The following is a 14,521-nucleotide window of genomic DNA, read 5'->3' on the forward strand; positions in this document are numbered from 1 at the left end:
CAACACACACAATGATCACAATTCAACACGTCTCCTTTCACTGGAGCCACAACTGCACCTCCACATACATCATCTCCAGCAGAAGCACACACACACACACACACACACACACACACACACACACACACACACACACACACACACACACACACACGCACCTACACATACATCATCTCCAGCAGAAGCACACACACACACACACACACACACACACACACACACACACACACACACACACACACGCACCTACACATACATCATCTCCAGCAGAAACACAGAGATTCACCTCGTCACATCACCCCGGGGTTCCTGCGTTTCTGTTCATTGATTCTGCGCATTTTGTGTGTATTATGTGCAAATTCTTCAGGAAAGAAAACGTCCTTGTAAGTGTTTCTGCGACCAAATAAGTTTTCTTCTCATCAAAGGACGTGAAAATGCAGATGTTATAGTACGCCTGCTAGATGGCCCTGGTGCTGCTTACTTGAAATCTGATTGGTTACAGCAACTTGTACTGTATGCTGCAAGCACCTGCAGTGCTGATATCTGAACTCAACGCAGCTTTGACCCAGAAACACATGATGTGGTGACTAAATCTGACTCAAACAAACAAAAAGAATATTGTGAAGAATTTAATACACATTCATGGACAAAAATATATTAAAACAAGTAAAAATAATAATTATATAATATATTAATTATATATTATTAAATATATAAAAAATAGTAACATCAGAACTTTTAATGCTAAAAATGATATTAATTATTTTTTATTATTTCAGATAATTATATGTTCATATGTTTCTGAATTCAAAATGTGTCTAAAATGTTCTTTCTACCTCAAAAGTTACTGTTGTTTTAAATCTATATTTTGTTTATATTATATGCTTTTAAATGTGTGTGTGTGTGTGTGTGTGTGTGTGTGTGTGTGTGTGTGTGTGTGTGTGTGTGTGTGTGTTATAAATAGTATACGGTGAACATAAATAGTAAAGCTGATGTGTGTAAACAGGAGGCTAATTAACACTGCATGAAACAGCGGTGACTTTCACACACACACACACACACACACACACACACACACACACACACACACACACACACACACACATACACACACACCAGACGGTGAACACACAGGGAGTCCTGATGTCACATGCACACACACTTCAGCTGCTCTCTCACACTGTGGAGCGTCCTTCAGGAGACAATAACACATCGTGTATATGACTCTATTCTCTGTTGATGAAGTGTGTGTGTGTGTGTGTGTGTGTGTGTGTGTGTGTGTGTGTGTGTGTGTGTGTGTGTGTGTGTGTGAGTGTGTTCATACATAACCTCATCATGCTAATTACATGTTTGTTGCTTCCGCTTCATGTTCTTATGTTTGACTGAAATCATATCCACACACACACACACACACACACACACACACACACACACACACACACACACACACACACACAGTTAGCTATATTAGCCCTCATGCAGGGGAAACAGTGAGCTCTGAGAGCTTGGGAGGACGTATGGTCAGAGTCAGAGTTTACCCTGATGAGGATGTCGCTCTGCCTCTGGGCCCTGATGAGGAAGTCGCTTTGCACCTGTGTCTGGCTGAGATCGTTACACTGCTATATTGCTCTGAAAAGGCTGTCACATCACATCGATCTCAGCCAAAGACATTGTGCTACTTTGAAGCTTGGGTAAAAAAGTAACTACTCGAAGCTTTAGTTATTGGCAGCACTCCCAGGGACCCCCACAGAGCATGGGCTGCCCATGACCGCCTACCCAAACCATCATTCCTCAAAAGAGACTTTTGTTCATAAGGAGCGAGGCACAATAAGGGACTTTGTCAGAATCAGGCTATGAGACTACATATCCCACAAGCCAATGCACCATGAAACGTGTTTGTTTGGCACCTGAATCACGTTCATGGTAATTAGCACGCATTATATTTTTGCTCAAAGTCTCTGCAGGATTTTCACACGGTTTTGGTTTCAAGATTATTTGTTTGTTAATGTTTTAGCCATTTTGTGGGTTTGGTTTAATTTTGTCATTGTTGTGTATTCAGTTCAGATCTGTTCCTCCTCCATTCACTGCTAAATTTTCTGATCTTTTTAAAGGTTTCACCATCTGCTCCTGACATCCGTGCTCACACCGCTAACACCGCCAACTCTACTGGAGTAAACAAAGTACACAAAAGAGGCTTTTTTTTCTCTCTTAACGCAATTTTTCATCGTCATCTTAAATTGTTGAACAAATGAGTGTGGTTTTTGCAACTCCAGCATGAGTGTGTTTATTTCTGCTGCTTATGTTCCTCACATTAGTCCTTATTATCTGTAATCACACTGTCCCTTTACACTCCTCTCTCACACACAGCTGGGTGTGGAATCAGATGCAGAGGCAGCACAAACACAATGCATTCATCTCATTTAATCAGACCAAACCGGCGTGTGTGTGTGTGTGTGTGTCTGTGTGTGTCTGTGTGTTTGTGTGTGTTTGTTTTAATAAAAACCTGTATAAGTACATTAAAGCATTTCTTTTTTCCAAGGTGTTTGTCTCAGTACTATTGTCTTATTCTCAGTTTCTTCAGTATTTACAGGTGTATCAGTATTTACAGGTTTGCCTGTGGCAGTATTTACAGGTTTGCCTGTGGCAGTATTTACAGGTTTGGCTGTATCAGTATTTACAGCTGTATCAGTATTTACAGTTTTGGCTGTAAAAGTATTTACAGGTTTGGCTGTATCAGTTTTTACAGCTGTATGAGTATTTACAGGTGTATTAGTATTTACCGGTTTGGCTGTACCAGTATTTACAGGTGTATCAGTATTTACTGGTTCAGCTGTATCAGTATTTGCTGCTGTATCAGTATTTACAGTTTTGGTTGTATCAGTATTTACAGCTGTATCAGTATTTGCAGGTTCGGCTGTATCAGTATTTACAGCTGTGTCAGTATTTAGAGGTTCGGCTGTATCAGTATTTACTGCTGTATCAGTACTTACAGGTTAGCTGTATCAGTATTTGCAGGTTTGGTTGTATTAGTATTTACAGCTGTATCCGTATTTACAAGTTTGGCTGTATTAATAGTAACATGTTCAGCTGTATTTACAGGTGTATCAGTATTTACAGGTTCGGCTGTATCAGTATTCACAGTTTTGGTTGTATCAGTATTTACAGCTGTATCAGTATTTGGAGGTTCGGCTATATCAGTATTTACTGCTGTATCAGTATTTATAGGTTTGGCTGTATCAGTATTCACAGCTGTATCAGTAGGATTTTTACAGTTTAAGATTTAGTACTCCGTCTTTTTAATATTAAACTCTGTTAAAAAAGTTTAGTCTGAAACATTAAAAACATCAATCATGATAAAGCTGTCATGTGGAAACAGGTACCGAACCCAAGATCAGAGTAGAAGGTTCTCTGAGGTCAGCTGCACTGGAGATGTGCTGTGATACCCACGTGACCTGTACTTACTTGTGTTTAATCTGATTATGTCATCATTCGTTTTCACAGCATGCATGTATAATAAACTTCAGAAAGCTGCTTTCTCATGGACATCTGTGTAGACAGCGTAAGACAGACACGTGTGCAATGCTGTGGGGGAACGATGGGAACAATCACACTCAGACTCGGACAGCAGCAAACATGCCCAGTGTGAACGCCATCTAACACACTCCCATACAATAACTCATTACAATCCATCAATCTCTCTGCAGGAGATTCACAGTGAGAAAAAGAAAGGAAGAGCTTTGTAGGACCTGAGAGAGTCTCTGGAGGTGAGTGCTGCTGATGCAGTAATCGTGTCTACAAGAAACTGCACTGAACATTTCCCTTGATGGCTCAAAACAACCAACAAGAGCTTTTTATACCAAAGACTGTAGAAAGAACATTCACTTATAATCTTATACTCCAGTGCTCATGTTAGTTCTCTCTCTCCAGTGTTCTGTATTGTTGAAAGATTTATGACCAAACTCTTGATGTCACCCATATGAGGATGGGTTCCCCTTTGAGTCTGGTTCCTCTCAAGGTTTCTTCCTCATATCATCTAAGGGAGTTTTTCCTTGCCACTGTCGCCACGGCTGCTCATCAGGGACAAACGCACACCATTCACCTTCACTGTTGTTTTCTGTAAAGCTGCTTTGAGACAATGTCTGTTGTAAAGCGCTATACAAATAAACTTGAAACTTGAAACTTGATATCAAATGTCAAAGTGGAGGAACATCAGGAGAACCTCATATTAGTCATACTAAGCTTTAAGTAGACATCTTTATTTGGAGTGGCTAGTGGTGGAGATGATGGCTACAAGACAAAAAGAAACATACTGTAGTTTTACAAGCAAGAAGCTACAGGAATATTGTCCTGAATAACACAGAAGATGTGAACATTGTCCAGCAGGATGAACATCATAAAGACCTGGATGTTCCTAAATCTCAGTGCACACCAGAGTTTATTACACTCAGATTGATTTATTAACCGTAATGATGGAATGATTTACACACCGAGAACAAAAACACAAGATCACACCAGATTTCATGTATATACAGAACCAAGAATGATCTCAGCACTATTTCTGAAGTGTGTGTATTATGGGATATGTTCCCGACCAGGCACGAGATTTGGTCAGCTGTGATATAATCTATAATTAGCTCTTTTCACACTGCATTTGTTCAGATTTCTCACAATTCGATTTACTCACCATGACAACTTGGCACTGAGCACCATGAGATGATTATTAGAGAAAACTCTCATACTTTTAAAGCTGTTAGAGCTTCAAGGTGATGATGTGTAGGGTGAGGAACGTGAGTGAAACAAGTCTGTTAGAAATTTAAGATCACTTTGTCTCATTCCTAATTAGACGAAATTCTTACCTTATTGAGCAGGTGCTCGATGTGATTGTTGGTAAATGTGGAGAACTGGAAGTGATTTGTGTTGCAGGTGGTCATTGTGGAAAAAGGAGCACCGAGTTCCAATCTCACACTGGCAGCACCACACACCAATCACACAGACTGGTGAGAAAGTCAGATCTATCAGGGGTTTCGATACTTTCAGTGAGTGATTAGTCAGTGGTGTGAGGAGCGAGCGAGTGATTAGTCAGTGGTGTGAGGAGCGAGCGAGTGATTAGTCAGTGGTGTGAGGAGCGAGCGAGTGATTAGTCAGTGGTGTGGGGAGCGAGCGTGTGATTAGTCAGTGGTGTGAGGAGCGAGCGAGTGATTAGTCAGTGGTGTGGGGAACGAGCGAGTGATTAGTCAGTGGTGTGAGGAGCGAGCGAGTGATTAGTCAGTGGTGTGGGGAGCGAGCGTGTGATTAGTCAGTGGTGTGGGGAGCGAGCGAGTGATTAGTCAGTGGTGTAAGGAGCGAGCGTGTGATTAGTCAGTGGTGTGAGGAGCGAGCGAGTGATTAGTCAGTGGTGTGAGGAGCGAGCGAGTGATTAGTCAGTGGTGTGGGGAGCGAGCGAGTGATTAGTCAGTGGTGTGAGGAGCGAGCGAGTGATTAGTCAGTGGTGTGAGGAGCGAGCGAGTGATTAGTCAGTGGTGTGAGGAGCGAGCGAGTGATTAGTCAGTGGTGTGAGGAGCGAGCGAGTGATTAGTCAGTGGTGTGAGGAGCGAGCGAGTGATTAGTCAGTGGTGTGGCGAGCGAGCGTGTGATTAGTCAGTGCTGTGAGGAGCGAGCGAGTGATTAGTCAGTGGTGTGAGGAGCGAGCGAGTGATTAGTCAGTGGTGTGAGGAGCGAGCGAGTGATTAGTCAGTGGTGTGAGGAGCGAGCGAGTGATTAGTCAGTGGTGTGAGGAGCGAGCGAGTGATTAGTCAGTGGTGTGGGGAGCGAGCGTGTGATTAGTCAGTGGTGTGAGGAGCGAGCGAGTGATTAGTCAGTGGTGTGGGGAACGAGCGAGTGATTAGTCAGTGGTGTGAGGAGCGAGCGAGTGATTAGTCAGTGGTGTGGGGAGCGAGCGTGTGATTAGTCAGTGGTGTGGGGAGCGAGCGAGTGATTAGTCAGTGGTGTAAGGAGCGAGCGTGTGATTAGTCAGTGGTGTGAGGACCGAGAGAGTGATTAGTCAGTGGTGTGAGGAGCGAGCGAGTGATTAGTCAGTGGTGTGGGGAGCGAGCGAGTGATTAGTCAGTGGTGTGAGGAGCGAGCAAGTGATTAGTCAGTGGTGTGGGGAGCGAGCGTGTGATTAGTCTGTGGTGTGAGGAGCGAGCGAGTGATCAGTCAGTGGTGTGAGGAGCGAGCGAGTGTGTGATTAGTCAGTGGTGTGAGGAGCGAGCGAGCGTGTGATTAGTCAGTGGTGTGGGGAGCGAGCGAGCGTGTGATTAGTCAGTGCTGTGAGGAGCGAGCGAGTGATTAGTCAGTGGTGTGAGGAGCGAGCGAGTGATTAGTCAGTGGTGTGAGGAGCGAGCGAGTGATTAGTCAGTGGTGTGGGAAACGAGCGAGTGATTAGTCAGTGGTGTGGGGAGCGAGCGTGTGATTAGTCAGTGGTGTGAGGAGCGAGCGTGTGATTAAGTCAGTGGTATGAGGAGCAAGCGAGTGATTAGTCAGTGGTGTGAGGAGCAAACGAGTGATTAGTCTGTGGTGTGAGGAGCGAGCGAGTGATTAGTCAGTAGTGTGAGGAGCGAGCGAGTGTGTGATTAGTCAGTGGTGTGAGGAGCGAGCGAGCGTGTGATTAGTCAGTGGTGTGGGGAGCGAGCGATCGTGTGATTAGTCAGTGGTATGAGGAGCGAGCGAGCGTGTGATTAGTCAGTGGTGTGAGGAGCGAGCGAGGGTGTGATTAGTCTGTGGTGTGAGGAGGGAGCGAGCGTGTGATTAGTCAGTGGTGTGAGGAGCGAGCGAGTGATTAGTCAGTGGTGTGAGGAGCGAGCGAGGGTGTGATTAGTCTGTGGTGTGAGGAGCGAGCGAGCGTGTGATTAGTCAGTGGTGTGAGGAGCGAGCGAGTGATTAGTCAGTGGTGTGAGGAGCGAGCGAGCGAGCGAGTGATTAGTCTGTGGTGTGAGGAGCGAGCGTGTGATTAGTCAGTGGTGTGAGGAGCGAGCGTGTGATTAGTCTGTGGTGTGAGGAGCGAGCGTGTGATTAGTCTGTGGTGTGAGGAGCGAGCGAGTGATTAGTCAGTGCTGTGAGGAGCAAACGAGCGTGTGATTAGTCAGTGGTGTGAGGAGCGAGCAAATGTGTGTGATTAGTCAGTGGTGTGAGGAGCGAGCGAGGGTGTGATTAGTCTGTGGTGTGAGGAGAGAGCGAGGGTGTGATTAGTCTGTGGTGTGAGGAGCGAGCGAGCATGTGATTAGTCAGTGGTGTGAGGAGCGAGCGAGTGATTAGTCAGTGGTGTGAGGAGCGAGCGTGTGATTAGTCAGTGGTGTGAGGAGCGAGCGAGTGATTAGTCAGTGGTGTGAGGAGCGAGCGTGTGATTAGTCAGTGCTGTGAGGAGCGAGCGAGTGATAAGTCAGTGGTGTGAGGAGCGAGCGAGTGATTAGTCAGTGGTGTGAGGAGCGAGCGAGTGATTAGTCAGTGGTGTGAGGAGCGAGCGTGTGATTAGTCAGTGCTGTGAGGAGCGAGCGAGTGACAAGTCAGTGCTGTGAGGAGCGAGCGAGCGTGTGATTAGTCAGTGGTGTGAGGAGCGAGCGAGCGTGTGATAAGTCAGTGGTGTGCGGAGCGAGCGTGTGATTAGTCAGTGGTGTGAGGAGCGAGCGTGTGATTAGTCAGTGCTGTGAGGAGCGAGCGTGTGATTAGTCAGTGGTGTGAGGAGCGAGTGAGGAGTGTCTGGTGCTCTGTATACGAAGATGATGTTAGATAATGTAATATCTCCAGGCAAGCGATTTATTTGTTCTCTCTGCTCTTTTAATCTTTCATGCAAATCACTTATTTATTGTTTAATCAACACAATTATGTAAAAACGATGTTGCATAAAAAATCAGCTTTTGAATGTTTACTTTGGCTGCTGTTAAAATTTAATTAGTCATCCAGAAGACCTTTCAATCAGAGCAGCGTTTACAGCACCTTTAGAGAAAAGCAGCTTTTACAGGCTAATTAACAACAGTTTTAAGTACATACATCCAGTTTAGACACACACACACACACACACACACATCTCTGGCTTTCTTTACACTAGTACTGTGTGGCTTTTATTTGCTCTCATATTCATTGTGATAGAACGCTAGAACTTTGCACAAACTGGACTGCAGTGCGCTCTAACAGGTCTAGAACTCATCATCGAGTCACTGAATCATTCATGACTGCAGCTGAATCTAACATTAGAAGAGAAATATTGCACGTTTTCTGTACACCTTCTCACCATATTAATCGCTGCACACACACTGCTCTCCAGGATTTTTTGTTTATGTTTGGTCATGTTCCAATGTTTTGATCCTGTCTGTGTCTCTGTCCTGTTATTGGCTCGTTCATCAACTGTGTTCACCTCTTTAGTGTTCGGCTCTGATTCTATTGTCTGGTCAAGCAGTGAATGGATCTTCAAAGTTTGCCAGCAAGTAATGAAAATCTTTCCCATCTAAATAAATAAATACAGGGAAAGCTATTTCAAATGGTTATATCTGGACTCTGTCTAATTTGTGGCACTTTTGGGATTTTTTTTTCTCCTTGCAAGCAGCAGTGCAGCTTCTTTCCATAAATGTGTTCTTTATGAGATGGTACTCAGCAAAACCTGAATATATCAACTGAATTAGGTTTAGTGTGATACTCTACATGGATTTTTTACATTAAAACTGTGCTTGCTGTGTGTGTGTGTGTGTGTGTGTGTGTGTGTGTGTGTGTGTGTGTGTGTGTGTGTGTGTGTATGTGTTGCACTCTGTGTCACTGTTTCAAACTCCACAGTCTGCAGGTACACAATCTGAGACCCTGCTTACGTCACTGAGAGAATTAAAGACCGATGCGAGAGGCAATAATTCATTTGTGTACAGGTTGAACCCGAGCTCCTCGCAGGTGACGGTTTATTTAGATATACAGTGTATCACCATGTACATATGGAAGAAGCCCAAATGAATAAAGAGTTGTGTCAGTATGGTTATATAGTGGACTTGTATGATATCATGTGGTATATTATACTGTCGAGTTCAGTTACATGATAAACCACATGTTCTTTAACTGTTGTGTCTGCAGGAAGTTACAGCTCTGCCTCTGCCATGTTAATCTGTATTCTGTGTGACTCTCAGGACACGCCTCAGCCTCCGTAGTGCTGCGCTTCTTCATACCAAAGAGAAATCAATCTAAATATTGGTCACAAATTATTTGTCACTTTCTTCATAATAAAAGTACAGATCATCAACTAATTATTATATAATTATTATAAATCACTTTTTATCAATGCAAATATGTTAATATGTAGTGTATCCACTACAAGTTTGCTTACCACCAGATCCGCACTACTGAGGACGCCATTACACATCTTCTCCACACAACGATGAGCCACCTGGACTACAGGAAAGGGAACTATGTGAAAATGCTGTTTGTGGACTACAGTTCAGCGTTCAACATCATAATTACCTCCATGCTCACCTCTAAGTTGGAGGTCCTGGGACTCAGCCCACCCCTGTGTCAATGGATCTTTAACTTCCTGATAGACAGACAGATAGACCACAAGCCTTATAGGTGGGCAAACACACCTCATTCACCCTCACCCTCAGCACTGGAGCTCCTCAGGGTTGTGTTCTGAGCTCCCTAATGTACTCACTGTACACATACAAATGTGTGGCCACTTCCAACTCCACCACCATCATCAAGTTTGCTGACGATACTGTTGTGGTGCACCTGATCTCCAACAAGGAGATTAAAAACCTGAATAGATAGTGCCAGGAGAACAACCTTCTCCTGAATGTCAGCAAGACCAAGGAGTACACAGTACTCCTGATTTGAGAAGGAAGTAGGAGCGGCCGTACAAATAACTAACATCAACGGTAACCCCCAAACGATGGGATGGAGTTATATAATATGGCATGATTATGATATGGTTGGGGGAGTGGGAGCTCAGTGGTTAAGGTGGTGGGTTACAGTCTGGAGAGTCAGGTGTTCAAGCCCTGGCATCACCAAGCTGACACTGTTGGGCCCTTAAGCAAGGCCCTTAACACTCTGTATCACGGCTGACCCGGCGCCGTGTGTGTGCACAGTATGTAAAATATTTATGCCCTTTCTTGTATTTGTTTTCTTCCACTGAGTGCTCACACTGAAAGAAGGAAAAAAGAATCACTCTCCTTCACTCGATCAACAGTTAAATGTCAGTACCTGCTGCTTTTACAAAAAAACGTTGTAATCAATATCTATTTAACGTCACACTTCGCGCACATAACAAAATAATACCCTGCCTGCAGGAGCACATTTTACCTCTGCTTTTAACTCAGCAATGCTGAGTTTTTTTAATAGGTACACACACACACACACACACACACACACATAAAACATGATCATTGACTCGCCCCATGCGGATAATGACACATTGAATATAACACTGATTAAAGGCTGTGATGTACCAGACATTATATACCAGGGTAGAGTTCCATTATATAATACCAGGAAAGAGTTCCATTATATACCAGGAAAGAGTTCCATCATTACGAGAAAAATAAATCACGGACCGTGACGTCGGAGCGACGTGGGGCCGCCTTCCCGTGGGCTCACCACCTGCAGGAGGGACCGTAAGGGACCGGTGCTGAGAGGATTGGGCAGCAGTCGAAGGCGGGGGCCTTGACAGCCCGATCCCTGGACACGGAGAAGTGTCTGGGGAATCTGCTTAGACTGCTGCCCCCCGCGACCCGAATTACAGATAAGCGGGAGAAGATGATGATGATGAGTTTCATCATATACCATGATAGAGTTCCATTATATGGAATACTCCTTGGTATACAGAATAGTTGTTCTGTAACTACTAGTTCAACGGTAAAAGACCTGGGAGTTATTTTAGACAGCAACTTATCTTTCAAAAATCACATCAATCAAGTTACAAAAACAGCCTTCTTTCACCTTAGAAATATTTCTAAGCTAAGAAATATGTTATCTATATCTGATGCAGAGAAGCTCGTCCATGCGTTTATGACCTCTAGAATAGACTACTGTAATGCATTACTAGGTGGATGTCCTGCATCATTAATAAACAAGCTTCAGTTAGTTCAGAATGCCGCAGCAAGAGTTCTTACTAGGTCAAGAAAATACGATCATATAACCCCAATCTTATCGTCCCTACATTGGCTTCCTATTAAGTTTCGAATAGACTACAAACTACTGTTACTCACTTATAAAGCACTAAATGGTTTGGCTCCCATGTATCTATCCAGTCTTTTAACACGCTACAATCCGTCACGCTCCCTGAGATCTCAAAACTCTGGGCTTCTAGTAGTTCCTAGAATAGCAAAGTCCACTAAAGGTGGTAGAGCATTTTCACATTTAGCTCCTAAACTCTGGAATAGTCTTCCTGACAGTGTTCGGGGTTCAGATACACTCTCCCAGTTTAAGTGCAGATTAAAAACATATCTTTTTAGCAAAGCCTACACATAACACACATCACACACATCACATCACAACCTTGTGCTCCAGAACATCTGATCACATGCACATTATCAACTTGTGCTGTTAATATCATGAACAGCAGCTACGCTAATTCCTCTCCACTGCTTCTATTTCTCTCCCCATCCCGAGGCTTCCTGAGGTTTGGCCAGCTCCAGTCACGTCCCACCTCGTGAAGATTATGGACCTATGGATGATCATGGAGAAGTAGATGCCGAGTGTTTAAAGGCCCTGGCATGGAGAAGCTGATGCTGGATCTATGATGATCACAAATTGTTCTGTATTGTTGAAAGATTTATGACCAAACTTTTGATGTCACCCATATGAGGATGGGTTCCCCTTTGAGTCTGGTTCCTCTCAAGGTTTCTTCCTCATATCATCTAAGGGAGTTTTTCCTTGCCACTGTCGCCACGGCTGCTCATCAGGGACAAACGCACACCATTCACCTTCACTGTTGTTTTCTGTAAAGCTGCTTTGAGACAATGTCTGTTGTGAAAAGCGCTATACAAATAAACTTGACTTGACTTGACATTATATAGCAGGAAAGAGTTCCATCATATACGAGGTTCAGGTTTCATTAGACCACTTCATTCACTAAAAGAATTTGTTAGCATGGCATCTTGGTCAATCAATCAATTAAATTGTATTTAAAGAGCCTTACAGCAGCACAAGCCGCTTTCCAGTAAAAACAACAAAATATAACAACACAATAAAATAGCAGTTGAAACAGAGGCTACGTGTCAAAAGCTTGTACAAATAAATGTGTTTTCAACTGCGATTTAAAAACACTCAGCACAACACATCTTGGTGACCTGCTGGTTGCCTCAGAAGCTCTCAGGTTAATGCTGCATTAGAGGACAGGAAACTTAAACCCCAAACAAAAATGACTGAAAAGTGCTGAGTTAGCATTTCTGTGGTTAGCGCTAATGAAAGATCGCGAGGAAACGGTGTCCCGACACTTCGCATTAGGAGCGGAATAAAAGATGAAATGCTGCTGTACCATCTCTGCTCCGATCAATCGCATCTGATCAATAAATCTGTCTCCCGTTTGATCTGAACGAGACGCTGGAAGACACCTGCTGGTCTAATTAGCATCAAGTAGTGAGCGGCTAACGGCAGAGCTAACGATACCTTTATAGATCAATATTACATCAGCGACACACTGGAGGATGAAGGAGCAGGATGGAGGAGGGTTAAAACAAATAGACGATCGAGGAGAGTAGGAGGAAAAAGAAGGTGTGGTGGAGGAAGTGGAGGAGGAACAAAAAAGAGAAGGATAAAGGACACAAAGAGGAGAAGGAGGAGGAGGGGGAAAAAGAGGAAGAGTGGAGGTAATTAAAGATAAAGATGTTGAAAGATAAAGAGTAGGAGGAAGAAAAAGAAAAAGAGGAAGAAGAAGAAGAGGAGAAGGAAAAAGATGGAGGGTAGGAGGAAGAAGAATATAAAGTAGAAGGAGTGAGAAGGGAAAAAGTAGAAATTGAATATAGAGGTAGAGAAGGGACAAGAGGAACATTGGAAGGAAGAAAAAGATGAAGAATAGTAGTAGGAGGAAGAAGAAGATGATGATGATGAAAAAGAAGAGAAAATAGGAATAAGAGGAAGAAGGAGAAGAGGGAAAGGAAGATGAGGACAGAAAGGAAGGAAAGGAAGACAAAGGAAGTGAACGATGAGGTAGAGGAGGGAGGAGAAATGAAGAGTAGGAGGATGAAGGTCATGTACACTTTATTATCAAAAGTATGTGGACATCTGGGCATAAGTTTGCTATGTGAATCTTTTTAAACATTTAATTCCACATTTATCATTTGCTCCACTCTTCTAGGAAGATGTTCCACTAGATTTTGTGGAGATTCTTTCAGCTACAAGAGTGTTAGAGTGATGTAGTGATGTAGGTGAGAAGGTGAGGAGGTTCCTGGGGTGCAGTCAGCGTTCACATGCATCATGTTCAATAGGCTTGGAGCTCTATAGCAGGAGAACTTCCACTCCAATGCTTGTGATGCAGATCTTCATGCTTTGTGCACAGGAGCATCGTCATGCTGGAACAGGTTTGGGTCTAATAGTTACAGTTTTTCTCGATTGCTAAGACACATTTCTTGAAAGCTGCTCTCTTTTTCTCTAAACTGTGAACACAAAACCCAATTCTCAAGCTACATTCACAAAAGCTCAGACTCTTCTTGCAAAACCAAAATTTCACCTCAAAACAGTTCAATCTGAGCTCAAAACTGAACTATGTTGTCAAATTGTGCCCCGAGTCAATCAAAATTAAAATCACTACGGAACAGTCACTAAACACTACGTAGAAAAATAGAAAACACAAGGCTCAGGAGAAATAAATGTTTATTGTTCACTGTAGGCTAAATGCATGTTGCAAAACCAAAAAAACCTGTGCATTTTGCACTTGTACAAAAAGACAAAACAGAAATCTTATGCGTTTGCCACTTGTGTACAGTAAGCCCATGTAAAAATAAAGTGCAAAAATATACAAATAAGTGCATTACTCAGCCCAGCATCACGTCTCCGTACTGGGTCATGCCACAGGACTTCATCCACATCACAGGACACGTTTTGTCTGGCCAGGCAACGGGGGAAAAAAACCCTGGCATGCCGTATCCAGGCTTGGCATGCCTCCACACCTATGTCACCACAGGCAAGTCCCATGGCTTGCAGGAGATGTACCCTGGTGTAGGGTTGGCGTTCATTTACCTTCCACGTCATGAGGAGAAGAATTCCTCAATGGGGTTTAGGAAAGGAGAGTACGGTGGAAGGCAAAGACTGATAAAACCTTGGTTCATATTGAACCACTCTCTAACCTGGAGGACTCTGTGAAAACTCACATTGTCCCAAACAACAACATAAATGGGATTCTCATCCTGCTGCCCTGCAGAGCATCTCGCGTGTGATTGAGTGAGATTTGGTTAGATTAAACCCAGCTTCATTCATCTACACGTATTCATGGGGTCTTTCCATTGCATCCAGTTGAAGAACCCTCTGTAGAAATAGATATAGTTTTGTAAGTGATACGGAAAAAGTGATTTAGGCCACT

The sequence above is a fragment of the Silurus aristotelis genome (assembly GCF_946808225.1).
Source record: "Silurus aristotelis genome assembly, chromosome: 3".
NCBI lineage: Eukaryota > Metazoa > Chordata > Actinopteri > Siluriformes > Siluridae > Silurus > Silurus aristotelis.